The 14,183-nt window shown below is 43.3% G+C and overlaps 1 protein-coding gene across 2 annotated transcripts in view; it reads left to right on the forward strand.

Annotated features, from left to right (window-relative positions):
• Nucleotides 1–14,183, forward strand: part of LOC106578757 (zinc finger MIZ domain-containing protein 1) — a 396,722-nt gene that overhangs the window by 227,692 nt on the left and 154,847 nt on the right. The window contains exon 3 of one of the 2 annotated variants that reach the window (XM_045702291.2): nt 6,644–6,687. The exons of the other annotated variant lie outside the window; for it this stretch is intronic. The gene's annotated coding sequence lies outside the window, so the exon portion shown is untranslated. The remainder of the gene's footprint in view (nt 1–6,643; nt 6,688–14,183) is intronic. 2 annotated transcript variants of the gene reach the window in all.

Consider the following 14,183-nt stretch of genomic DNA (forward strand, 5'->3'; position numbering starts at 1 on the left):
AAAGCCCCCTAAAGAGAGAGAGAGAGAGAGAGAGAGTGATGGGATGGGGAGAGAGAGTGATGGGATGGGGAGAGAGTGATGGGATGGGGAGAGAGAGTGATGGGATGGGGAGAGAGAGTGATGGGATGGGGAGAGAGAGTGATGGGATGGGGAGAGAGAGTGATGGGATGGGGAGAGAGAGGGATGGGATGGGGAAAGAGAGAGGGAAGGGATGGGAAGAGAGAGAGGGAAGGGATGGGGAGGGGGAGAGAGAGGAAGGAGAGAGGGATTTGGAAAGAAAGAGGGAAGGTGAGAGAGAGGGAAGGAGAGAGGGAATGGGAAAGAGAGAGAGGGAATGGGAAAGAGAGAGGGAATGGGAAAGAGAGAGAGGGAGAGGGAATGGATGGGGAGAGAGAGGGAAGGAGAGAGAGAAAGAGGGAATGGGAAAGAGAGAGAGGAAGAGGGAATGGATGGGGAGAGAGAGGGAAGGGGAGAGGGAGGGAAGGGGAGAGAGGGAAGGGGAGAGAGGGAAGGGGAGAGAGAGGGAAGGGGAGAGAGAGAGAGATGGAGGGGAGAGAGATGGAGGGGAGAGAGAGAGATGGAGGGGAGAGAGAGAGATGGAGGGGAGAGAGAGAGATGGAGGGGAGAGAGAGAGATGGAGGGGAGAGAGAGAGAGATGGAGGGGAGAGAGAGAGATGGAGGGGAGAGAGAGAGAGAGAGAGTGCAGTGAAGGAGGAAGAGAGGGAGATGGAGAAAGACGGGGGAGATCAGTGAACAGCGACCAACTCAGCAGGGCTCCTGGATTAACGTGTGTGTTTTTGTGTGTGTGTGTGTGTGTGTGTGTGTGTGTGTGTGACCATACTGCACTGTGAATCTCCCTCTCTGGCTCCTGGTTGCTTGAGGTTCACACCAAACCACATGATATAAAATAAATCCATTACCAAGCCTCTTAAGGAACCGTGTGGAGAGAGGAGTCTGTCAGAGAGATGGACGGAGAGGGAGACGGGCGGAGAGGGAGACGGGCGGAGAGGGAGACGGGCGGAGAGGGAGATGGGCGGAGAGAGAGACGCCCTCTCTCTCCTTCCTTCTCCCACTATTTCTCTCGCCCTCTCTCTTTCTTTCTCTCTCCCTCTTATTCCTCACTCTCTCCCTCTCCTCTCCGCTCTTTTCCCCCTGTTACCCGCTCCCCTCCCTCTCTTTCTCTCTCTCTTTCTCTTCATCCATGCCATGTCCCTCCCCACCCCCAGTCCTTGGAGGTCTGGGATCTGTGTTCAAGTCTTCCTTGCCCCAGAGCGAGCAGCCTGTCTCCCTTAATGATCCTCCAATGGCCCCTGGAGGACTCTGATTGTTTTGGTACACCAGCCATTTAGATTCATGCATTAACCACTCCTTAACTCTTCCCTCCCTCCCTCCCTCCCTCCCTCCCTCCCTCCCTCCCTCCCTCCCTCCCTCCCTCCCTCCCTCCCTCCCTCCCTCCCTCCCTCCCTCCCTCTGTCTCTCCCCCCTCCCTCCCTCCCTCCCCTCCTCCCTCTCCTCCTCTCTCCCCTCTCCCCTCCTCCCTCCCTCTCCTCCTCCCTCCCTCCGTGACAGCTCATCTGAGAAACCGTGTACAAAGCTGCAAGAGTGTGTGTTCCATTTGTTCTGCTGTGATGGCTGGTGATAAAGACAGTCATTGTCTTGCTGTCTTTCAGAGTGTTAGGGAGGCATCCTTCCCTCTTAATGATGTCTACTATGGATAGCTCTGTTATTGTTTGTTGTGAACAATTCTTTATTCAATCACATAATATGTGCAGTCAGTCAATAAGATTTTGCTGTAGACATTTTGGGATTGTCGTGTTTTTCGATTTTTCTAAGAGGGATGTTTTGGCGTGTAAAATAGTTTCCTCTAAAGTGTAGAGACCTGTGGTGTAAATATAACAACAGTTCAAAGAACAATTATTCTACTCTGTTGTGAGAATGTTTTATTCAGCATTGAATAAGGGTGGCGGGTGGTTAGAGCGTTGGGCCAGTAACCGAAAGGTTGCTGGATCGAAATTGCCGAGCTGGCAAGGTAAAAAACTATCGTTCTGAACAAGGCAGTTAACTCACTGTTCCTAGGCCGTCATTGTAAATAAGAATTTGTTCCCAAACTTGACTAGTTAAATTAAGGCTGTGTATCGCTGTGTTGTGAAATTATTATTATACGTTTTGTGTTGAAGAAGACAACTATATAATCTTCTCATGTACATACACGTGAGTCTGAGGGGAATTAGCTAGCATGGAATCACATCTTAAAAAGGCTTTATTTACTTCCTCATGATTCCAATCCCAGATTGGGATTATAAAACTGCATCATGTTGAAAAGGTGTAGTCAGGCCTCATCTGGCAGTGGACCCTGGGAAAAGGGAGAGGAACCCCGATTAATAATGAGATCATCTTGTCCTCTATATTAGTGCTCCTCTCCTCTCATCTCTCCTCATCTCATCTCATCTCATCTCCTCCATACTCCACTGGCTTTCATGTTGTCTGCGTCACAAATCTTATTCCCTATACATGGCACTAATTTGGACAAGAGCCCTATCAAAAGTAGTACGCTATTTAGGGAATAGGGTGCTATATCGGATGCAGGCATTTGTCTTGTCTCTTTATTACGGCTCTGACAGACTTTAATACATGTCTTCAGGTTCCTGAAAGAAATTAGTCTTCTGGTGAGGCGGTGTTATGGTTGTAGAGGAGTCATCTCATCTGTTATGGTTGTAGAGGAGTCATCTCATCTGTTATGGTTGTAGAGGAGTCATCTCATCTGTTATGGTTGTAGAGGAGTCATCTCATCTGTTATGGTTGTAGATGAGTCATCTCATCTTGTTATGGTTGTAGAGGAGTCATCTCATCTTGTTATGGTTGTAGATGAGTCATCTCATATTGTTATGGTTGTAGAGGAGTCATCTCATCTGTTATGGTTGTAGAGGAGTCATCTCATCTGTTATGGTTGTAGAGGAGTCATATCATCTTGTTATGGTTGTAGAGGAGTCATCTCATCTGTTATGGTTGTAGAGGAGTCATCTCATCTGTTATGGTTGTAGATGAGTCATCTCATCTTGTTATGGTTGTAGAGGAGTCATCTCATCTTGTTATGGTTGTAGATGAGTCATCTCATATTGTTATGGTTGTAGAGGAGTCATCTCATCTTGTTATGGTTGTAGAGGAGTCATCTCATCTGTTATGGTTGTAGAGGAGTCATATCATCTTGTTATGGTTGTAGAGGAGTCATCTCATATTGTTATGGTTGTAGAGGAGTCATCTCATCTTGTTATGGTTGTAGAGGAGTCATCTCATCTGTTATGGTTGTAGAGGAGTCATCTCATCTTGTTATGGTTGTAGAGGAGTCATCTCATCTTGTTATGGTTGTAGATGAGTCATCTCATATTGTTATGGTTGTAGAGGAGTCATCTCATCTGTTATGGTTGTAGAGGAGTCATCTCATCTTGTTATGGTTGTAGAGGAGTCATCTCATCTTGTTATGGTTGTAGAGGAGTCATGTCATCTGTTATGGTTGTAGAGGAGTCATATCATCTTGTTATGGTTGTAGAGGAGTCATCTCATCTGTTATGGTTGTAGAGGAGTCATCTCATCTTGTTATGGTTGTAGAGGAGTCATCTCATCTTGTTATGGTTGTAGATGAGTCATCTCATATTGTTATGGTTGTAGAGGAGTCATCTCATCTGTTATGGTTGTAGAGGAGTCATCTCATCTTGTTATGGTTGTAGAGGAGTCATCTCATCTGTTATGGTTGTAGAGGAGTCATCTCATCTGTTATGGTTGTAGAGGAGTCATATCATCTTGTTATGGTTGTAGAGGAGTCATCTCATCTGTTATGGTTGTAGAGGAGTCATCTCATCTGTTATGGTTGTAGAGGAGTCATATCATCTTGTTATGGTTGTAGAGGAGTCATCTCATCTTGTTATGGTTGTAGAGGAGTCATCTCATCTGTTATGGTTGTAGAGGAGTCATCTCATCTTGTTATGGTTGTAGAGGAGTCATCTCATCTGTTATGGTTGTAGAGGAGTCATCTCATCTGTTATGGTTGTAGAGGAGTCATCTCATCTTGTTATGGTTGTAGAGGAGTCATCTCATCTGTTATGGTTGTAGAGGAGTCATCTCATCTTGTTATGGTTGTAGAGGAGTCATCTCATCTTGTTATGGTTGTAGATGAGTCATCTCATATTGTTATGGTTGTAGAGGAGTCATCTCATCTTGTTATGGTTGTAGAGGAGTCATCTCATCTGTTATGGTTGTAGAGGAGTCATATCATCTTGTTATGGTTGTAGAGGAGTCATCTCATATTGTTATGGTTGTAGAGGAGTCATCTCATCTTGTTATGGTTGTAGATGAGTCATCTCATATTGTTATGGTTGTAGAGGAGTCATCTCATCTGTTATGGTTGTAGAGGAGTCATCTCATATTGTTATGGTTGTAGAGGAGTCATCTCATCTGTTATGGTTGTAGAGGAGTCATCTCATCTGTTATGGTTGTAGAGGAGTCATCTCATCTGTTATGGTTGTAGAGGAGTCATCTCATCTTGTTATGGTTGTAGAGGAGTCATCTCATCTGTTATGGTTGTAGAGGAGTCATCTCATCTGTTATGGTTGTAGAGGAGTCATCTCATCTGTTATGGTTGTAGAGGAGTCATCTCATCTAGTTATGGTTGTAGAGGAGTCATCTCATATTGTTCTGGTTGTAGAGGAGTCATCTCATATTGTTGTGGTTGTAGAGGAGTCATCTCATATTGTTGTGGTTATAGAGGAGTCATCTCATCTTGTTATGGTTGTAGAGGAGTCATCTCATCTTGTTATGGTTGTAGAGGAGTCATCTCATATTGTTGTCATGTGATGCCTAACTAGCAGCTGCAGTAAATTAACTACACTGATTTATCTGTCTGTCTGTCTGTCTGTCTGTCTGTCTGTCTGTCTGTCTGTCTGTCTGTCTGTCTGTCTGTCTGTCTGTCTGTCTGTCTGTCTCTCTGTCTCTCTGTCTCTCTGTCTCTCTGTCTCTCACTCTCACTCTCCCTGTCTCTCTCAATTCAATTCAAATTGCTTTATTGGCATGACATAGCAATGTACATTTTACCAATGCATACTTCGAAGATTAAATTATTCATTCGCAATATTAACGTAATACAAATTAAAGTAATAATAATTCATATTGTCAACAGGACAACAGTAACAACAATAACCAAGGGTCAAAATAACCATACATTGAACAATAACAATAAGCATACAGTAGAGGACATGTGCAGGTTGATTGGTCTGTCAGACACTGTCCCTCATTTTATGGCAGGCAGATAGCACTGCATTTTGCTTTGTGTTTGTTTCCCAGTAAGTAATGTAGTTTTGTTTTGATTGTGTTGTAATTTGGTTTATTCTGATTGATTGGATGTTCTGGTCCTGAGGCTTCAGTGTGTTAATAGAACAGGTTAGTGAACTCAGCCCCAGGACCAGCTGGATGAGGGTCCTGAGGCTTCAGTGTGTTAGTAGAACAGGTTAGTGAACTCAGCCCCAGGACCAGCTGGATGAGGGTCCTGAGGCTTCAGTGTGTTAGTAGAACAGGTTAGTGAACTCAGCCCCAGGACCAGCTGGATGAGGGGACTCTTTTCTTTGCTCAGCTCTTGGCATTGCAGGGCTTGGTCATGATATGAAAGGGGGGTCACTGTATTTTAGATGTTTCCAAAACATAATTTCTCTTTCATGAGTTTTTATTATTAGTGGATATTGGCCTAATTCTGCCCTGCATGCATTGTTTGTAGTTTTCCTCTGTACATGTAGGAGAATCTTACATAACTCTGAATGCAGAGTTTCAATGGGGTGTTTGTCCCATTTGATGAAATCTTGTTTTGCAAGTGGACCCCACACCTCGCTGCCATAAAGTCCAATTGGTTCAATGACACATTCAATTAGTTTAAGCCTAATTTGAAGAGGTATTTCAATCAAAATTAGTTTTTTAATGGCGTAGAATGCCCTGCGTGCTTTCCCTCTCAGTTCATTCACTGCCTCATTAAGGTGTCCAGTTGAGCTTATTTTTAAACCTCAGTAATTGTAGTGTGTGCAGTACTCTATTTACACTGATTATACAAAACATTAGGAACACCTGCTCGTTCCATGACAGACTGACCAGGTGAATCCAGGTGAAAACTATGATCCCTTATTGATGTTACCTGTTAAATCCACTTCAATCAGTGTAGATGAAGGAGGAGACGGGTTAAAGAAGGACTTTTAAGCCTTGAGACAATTGAGACATGGATTGTGTTTGTGTGCCAGTCAGAGGGTGACAAAAGATTTAAGTGCATTTGAACGGGATATGGTAGTAGGTGCCAGGCGCGCTGGTTTGTGTCAAGAACTGCAACGCTGCTGGGTTTTTTACGCTGAACAGTTTCCCATGTGTATCAAGAATGGTCCACCACCCAAAAGATATCCAGCTAAGTTGACACAACCGTACGAAGCATTCAACACCTTGTGTAGTCCATGCCCTGATGAATGGAGGCTGTTCTGAAGGCATTGGGGCCGTAACTCAGTATTAGGAAGGTGTTCTTAATGTTTTGTTCACTCAGTGTATTTGTTACCAATTGAGAACTTTTTTGTAAAAAACTATTATTCTCTCTCTCTCGCTCTCTCTCTCTCTCTCTCTCCAGATTGTGGTAAACTATCTGAATTCCAGCAGAAAAGTTGTCTCAAGGTAATTTACATGTTTTTTTTTAAATAAATAATTTAACCTTTATTTAAACTAGGCAAGTCAGTTAAGAACAAATTCTTATTTACAATGACGGCCTACACCGGACAACGCTGGGCCAATTGTGCGTCGCCCCTATGGGAGTCCCAATCACGGCCAAAATGTGATGCAGCCTGTAGTCGAACATCTTGCACTGAGATGCAGTGCCTTAGACCGCTGCGTCACATGGGAACCCCAAATGACACACACACAGAGAGAGAGAGAGAAATGATAAACATCTAGACAGAACTCTACAATAGATATGTAGCTTCATAATGACATATTGCAGTATTCCTCCTCTATCCTGAGGATAATCTTTAACTAGTTAGTTATATATCCAACTGAAAGACTCGTGTTTAATATAGCCAAGTGAATAGCATAACATTTGAATTAGTCTCAGAGCTATAATGTGCGTCGCGATATGCCACCCTGTTCCCTACTTAGTGCACTACTTTTGACCTGGACCCATATGTGCGCTCATCTAAGTTAGTGCACTATATAGGGAATAGAGCGCCAAAAAGTCAATGTCTGCTAGTTTTTATACTGAGAGAGAGAGAGAGATACAGAGAGAGATACAGAGAGAGAGAGAGATACAGAGAGAGAGATACAGAGAGAGAGAGGAATACAGAGAGAGAGTGATACACACAGAGAGAGAGTAATACAGATACAGAGAGAGACATACAGATACAGAGAGAGAGTGATACACAGAGAGAGAGAGAGAGTAATACAGATACAGAGAGAGAGATAGAGATACATAGAGAGATACAGAGAGAGAGTGATACAGAGAGAGGGAGCTCATCAATAAGCATGAGGTCAGACAGTCGGTGTTGGTCTGAGTGGGCCTTGTTAGGAAGCAGCAGCGGAGGATTAGTAGAGCTGGTAAAGGCTTAAAGGTACACCTCTCCCTCCCTCTCTCCCTCCCTCCACCTCTTGGTGCTGTTAGAGGAGAGGACGGGTGGGAGGGAGGGAGTGTGAGACTGTCAGAGGGGCAGGGAGACACCTGCTGGTGGCTGGCCTGAAAGACACCGTGTGGTTTGAGCTAGCTGGATGGGGCTGTGATTGTGTCTCCACAGTGTGGCTCTGTGTTCTACCATGGATGGGACTACAAGCTGTGTCTTTCTGTCTGTCATTGTGCTCTGCTGTGGTGCACATGGCTCTGGGATGTCATTGTGGATACAGAGAAAGGAAGGAATGACAACAGTACTGAGCTGTTACAGAGGAGGGAATGACAACAGTACTGAGCTGTTACAGAGGAAGGAATGACAACAGTACTGAGCTGTTACAGAGGAGGGAATGACAACAGTACTGAGCTGTTACAGAGGAAGGAATGACAACAGTACTGAGGTGTTACAGAGGAGGGAATGACAACAGTAATGAGCTGTTACAGAGGAAGGAATGACAACAGTACTGAGCTGTTACAGAGGAGGGAATGACAACAGTACTGAGCTGTTACAGAGGAAGGAATGACAACAGTACTGAGCTGTTACAGAGGAGGGAATGACAACAGTACTGAGCTGTTACAGAGGAGGGAATGACAACAGTACTGAGTTGTTACAGAGGAAGGAATGACAACAGTACTGAGTTGTTACAGAGGAAGGAATGACAACAGTACTGAGCTGTTACAGAGGAAGGAATGACAACAGTACTGAGTTGTTACAGAGGAGGGAATGACAACAGTACTGAGCTGTTACAGAGGAGGGAATGACAACAGTACTGAGCTGTTACAGAGGAGGGAATGACAACAGTACTGAGCTGTTACAGAGGAGGGAATGACAACAGTACTGAGCTGTTACAGAGGAAAGAATGACAACAGTACTGAGCTGTTACAGAGGAAGGAATGACAACAGTACTGAGCTGTTACAGAGGAATGAAAGAGAACAGTTCTGAGCTGTTACAAAGGAAAGAAAGAAAACAGTTCTGAGATGTTACAGAGGAAGGAAAGACAACAGTTCTGAGCTGTTACAGAGGAAAGAAAGAAAACAGTTCTGAGCTGTTACAGAGGAATGAAAGACAACAGTTCTGAGATGTTACAGAGGAAGGAAAGAAAACAGTTCTGAGCTGTTACAGAGGAAGGAAAGAAAACTGTTCTGAGCTGTTACAGAGGAAGGAAAGAAAACAGTTACGAGCTTTTACAGCGGAATGAAAGACAACAGTTCTGAGCTGTTAGAGGAAGGAAAGCAAACAGTTCTGAGCTGTTACAGAGGAAGGAAAGAAAACCGTTCTGAGCTGTTACAGAGGAAAGAAAGAAAACAGTTCTGAGCTGTTACAGAGGAAAGAAAGAAAACAGTTCTGAGATGTTACAGAGGAAGGAAAGAAAACAGTTCTGAGCTGTTACAGAGGAAGGAAAGAAAACTGTTCTGAGCTGTTACAGAGGAAGGAAAGAAAACAGTTACGAGCTTTTACAGAGGAATGAAAGACAACAGTTCTGAGCTGTTAGAGGAAGGAAAGCAAACAGTTCTGAGCTGTTACAGAGGAAGGAAAGAAAACCGTTCTGAGCTGTTATAGAGAAAGGAAAGAAAACTGTTCTGAGCTGTTACAGAGGAAGGAAAGAAAACAGTTACGAGCTTTTACAGAGGAAGGACAGACAACAGTTCTGAGCTGTTAGAGGAAGGAATGACAACAGTTCTGAGCTGTTACAGAGGAAGGAAAGACAACAGTACGGAGCTGATAATGATTACATTTACATGCACACAATAATGTGATTATTGTGGATAGTCAGATTAATATAATTGTTTGGTTTAAACATTTACATGCTTTGCAAGAAGAACAAGTTCCCTAATAATGTGACTTTTACAATATTTTACTGATGAGTAGTTTCCAGTTAAGAAATGACATATTCCCAGCAACAAGTTGATGTTTAGTTACTGATAAATACACGTGAACCTCTTCACAGTGCTGCTCATCACCGTCTCATTCTCTTGCTGAACAGTGGAAGTGTTCCATCACAACACTTCCATCATCAATCATATGAGAGAGAGGGAGCGAGATATATGGAGAGAAAGAGAGACAGACAGCTAGAGATCGTCAGAGAGAGGGAGAGAGGGAGAGTCAGACAGAGAGAGAGAAAGAAAGAGAGACAGAGAAAGGGCTGCTCCAGTAGGTAGCAGTATAAAAGCTCTTTATCTGTCTAGTGGACTAGATTACCAGCCTGCAGTTAAATCCCTGCAGAGCCCCTAAGTGAGCAGTATCAGTATGGTGCAGTACACTCTCCTCTCTATTCCTCCTCTCTCCTCTCTATTCCTCCTCTCTCCTCTCTATTCCTCCTCTCTCCTCTCTATTCCTCCTCTCTCATCTCTCCTCTCTATTCCTCCTCTCTCTTCTCAATTCCTCTTCTCTATTCCTCCTCTCTATTCCTCAACTCCTCTCAATTTCTCCTCTTTTCTCTTCCTCTTCTCCTCTCTACTCTATTCCTCAGCTCCTCTCTATTCTTTCTCTCCTCTCTTCCTCCTCTCATCTTCTCTCTTCTCCTCTGTATTCTCCTCTCTTCATCCTCTCCTCTATATTACTCCTCTCTATTCCTCCTCTCCTCTCCTCTCCTCTTCTATTCCTTCTTATTCTAGTGTAAAATAAAGAAATGTAGCGTGACAGCCAGGGAGAGATAAACCAGAGACGGAGAGAAAGCCAAAGGGAGGGATGGAGGAGGAAGACGGAGAGAGAGAGAAAGAGGGGGATGGAGGAGGAAGACGGAGAGAGAGAGAAAGTGGGAGATGGAGAAAGAGGGGGACGGAGGAGTAAGACGGAGAGAAAGCCAAAGGGAGGGTTGGAGGAGGAATACAGAGAGAGAGAGAAAGAGGGGGATGGAGGAGGAAGAAGGAGAGAGATGCAGCTCCGTTGTCATTAATTCACGTTGTCCTGTTCTTACAGCTGCAGGTCTCTATGAGTTATGACCAGAGCTCTGAGTTTAGATTTATTTTGACGTTGAACGCTGCATTAAATCAGTTCCTCCAGGCAGAATTGATAACCTTTAATGTTAGGGGGTAATAGTTTGAACTTGTGATCGTGCTATGTGGCATGTTGGATCAGGAACCTGTTGTTTGCTCAAGTCCTTTTAGTTACGTGAAAAATGATTCCTCAGAAAAACTATTTCCATGAACAGCTAAAAAAATCAATATCATTCCTGAAAGGAAAGTAGGTGTGTGTGTGTGTGTGTGTGTGTGTGTGTGTGTGTGTGTGTGTGTGTGTGTGTGTGTGTGTGTGTGTGTGTGTGTGTGTGTGTGTGTGTGTGTGTGTGTGTGTGTGTGTGTGTGTGTGTGTGTGTGAGATGAGATGTAGTCAGAACATGTCTGAGGACACAGATACAGATCATTGTTAACCAACAGATTACATGACTGAGCAACGTAAACAGTCAACACATGCCAAGGTTCTCTCACTGCCGCACTATGGAAGAAGAGCTCTGTCTCTGTCGCTCTCTCTGTCTGTCTGTCTGTCTGTCTGTCTGTCTGTCTGTCTGTCTGTCTGTCTGTCTGTCTGTCTGTCTGTCTGTCTGTCTCTCTCGCTCTCTCTTTGTCCCTCTCTGTCTCTCAATTCAATTTGCTTTATTGGCATGACGTAACAATGTACATATTGCCAAAGCTTATTTTGGATATTTACAATATATTTAAATATATATATATATATATATATATATATATATATAAATAAATCAAAAAGAGAATCAAAATTGTCAACAGGACAACAGTAACAACAATAACCAAGGGTCAAAATTACCATACATTCAACAATAACAATAAGCATACAGTGGAGGACATGTGCAGGTTGATTGGTCTGTCAGACACTATCCCTCAACTTATGGCAACCTTGAATAAGGGTTTCAAATTTGGGAAAATGACACTCTAATTGTTTTATATTTTTGACATTTTGTCAGGAAATGCAGCTCTGTCTCAGGTTCTGCTGTTGTGCAGTGGTTGCACAGCCTTTCCTCTACAGGGAGCCAGGTTTTCCTGTGTCTACACTTCTCAATGGCAAGGCTGTGCTCACTGAGCCTGAACTTTGTCAAGGTTTTTCTAAGGTTTTGATCAGTAACCATGGTCAAATATTTAGCCACGGTGTACTGTCGATTTAGGGCCAGATAGCACTGCATTTTGCTTTGTGTTTGTGCTTGTGTTTCCCAATAAGTCATGTAGTTTTGTTTTGTCTCTGTAGTAATTTGGTTTATTCTGATTGATTGGATGTTCTGGTCCTGAGGCTTCAGTGTGTTAGTAGAACAGGTTTGTGAACTCAGCCCCAGGACCAGCTGGATGAGGGTCGTGAGGCTTCAGTGTGTTAGTAGAACAGGTCTGTGAACTCAGCCCCAGGACCAGCTGGATGAGGGTCCTGAGGCTTCAGTGTGTTAGTAGAACAGGTTAGTGAACTCAGCCCCAGGACCAGCTGGATGAAGGTCCTGAGGCTTCAGTGTGTTAGTAGAACAGGTTTGTGAACTCAGCCCCAGGACCAGCTGGATGAGGGGACTCTTTTCTTTGTACAGCTCTTGGCATTGCAGGGCTTAGTAATGATATGAGAAATGGGTCACTGTTTTTTAGATGTTGCCAAAATGATTGGTCTTTTTTTTGTTTTTATTATTAATGGATATTGGTATAATTCAATGGGGTATAATTCAATGTGGTTTCAATGGGGTGTTTGTCCCATTTGATGAAATCTTGTTTTGCAAGTGGACCCCACACCTCGCTGCCATAAAGTGCAATTGGTTCAATGACATATTCAATTCGTTTTAGCCAAATTTTAATAGGTATTTCAATCAAAATTTGCTTTTTAATGGCGTAGAATGCCCTGCGTGCTTTCTCTATCAGTTCATTCACTGCCTCATTAAGGTGTCCAAGTTGAGCTTATTTTTAAACCTCAGTAATTGTAGTGTGTGCAGTACTCTATATATTTTGTACCAATTGAGAACTTTGGTCTAATTCCCTGAGATCTGGATCTTCTCTGGAAAATCATTATTTTAGTCTTTTTGGGGTTTACTGCCAGGGCCCAGGTCTGGCAGTACTGCTCTAGCAGGTCCAGGCTCTGCTGTAGGCCATGTGCTGTGGGGGTTTACTGCCAGGGCCCAGGTCTGGCAGTACTGCTCTAGCAGGTCCAGGCTCTGCTGTAGGCCATGTACTGTGGGGGTTTACTGCCAGGGCCCAGGTCTGGCAGTACTGCTCTAGCAGGTCCAGGCTCTGCTGTAGGCCATGTGCTGTGGGGGTTTACTGCCAGGGCCCAGGTCTGGCAGTACTGCTCTAGCAGGTACAGGCTCTGCTGTAGGCCATGTGCTGTGGGGGTTTACTGCCAGGGCCCAGGTCTGGCAATACTGCTCTAGCAGGTCCAGGCTCTGCTGTAGGCCATGTGCTGTGGGTGACAGCAGGCATAGGTCATCTGCGAAGAGTAGGCATTTAACCTCTGAATTGTGGAGACTGTTCTGTTATTTTCTTACCAATTTTAATGCTGCACGTATTGCCAGTATACATTGATTTAATTATGTCATATATTTTACCCCCCACACCACTTTCAATAACTTTGTAGAACAATCCTGTATGCCAAATATAATCAAATGATTTTTGGAAGTCGATAAAGCAAGCGTATATTTTGATATTATTTTGGTGGACATGTTTATCTATCAGGGTGTGTAGGGTGTAAATATGATCAGTTGTACGATGTTTTGGTATAAATCCAATTTGGTTTTTACTCAAGACATTGTGCTTATTAAGGAAGTTTAGAACTCTTACATTTATATTTCTCCAGAAAACCTTCCCCAGGTTACTGTTCACACAAATGCCTCTGTAATTGTTAGGGTCAAATTTGTCTCCGTTCTTAAAGATTGGGGTTATGAGTCCTTGATTCCAGATGTCAGGGAAATAACCTACACTCAGGATCAAATTAAACAGTTTTAATATAGCCAATTGAAATGTTGCGCTAGTGAGTTTGAGCATCTCATTTAGGGTGCAATCAGGTCCGCATGCTTTTTTAAATTTGAGAGCCTGAAGTTTCTTATAGAGCTCCTGATCAGTAATTGGGTAGTCCAATGTATTTTGATTGTCCTTTATAGCTTTTTATAATCCATTCAACTTCTCATGAATTTGGTGTTGTTCTGAGTTTGTGTCAATTTGAATGGTGTTGTAGAGTGTTTTAAAATGGGTTGTCCATATGTCACCATTTTGTATCGCTAATTCCTCTTGTTTAGATTTTTAGTTTTTTCCAATTTTGCCAGAAGTTGTTTGTGTTTATGGACTCCTCAATTAGTGCCAGCTGCTTGCTGTTGTACTGTGCTTTTATAGAGTTTTAAAGTTAGTGTACGTTTATAGAGTTTTAAAGTCTCACAGTAATGAAGGCGTAATTCACCTTTATTTGGGTCTCTGTGCTTTTGGTTGGATAGTGTTCTAAGTTTTCTCCTTATAATTTTACAATCTGCATCAAACCAGTTGTCATCTGTGATCTGTTTTGTTTTGTTTTTTGTCAATTTCAATTGTGCTTCTTTTGCCGTTTGCCTGAAT

This window comes from Salmo salar, chromosome 19, assembly GCF_965601325.2.
Source record: "Salmo salar chromosome 19, fSalSal1, whole genome shotgun sequence".
In the NCBI taxonomy this organism is placed as follows: domain Eukaryota; kingdom Metazoa; phylum Chordata; class Actinopteri; order Salmoniformes; family Salmonidae; genus Salmo; species Salmo salar.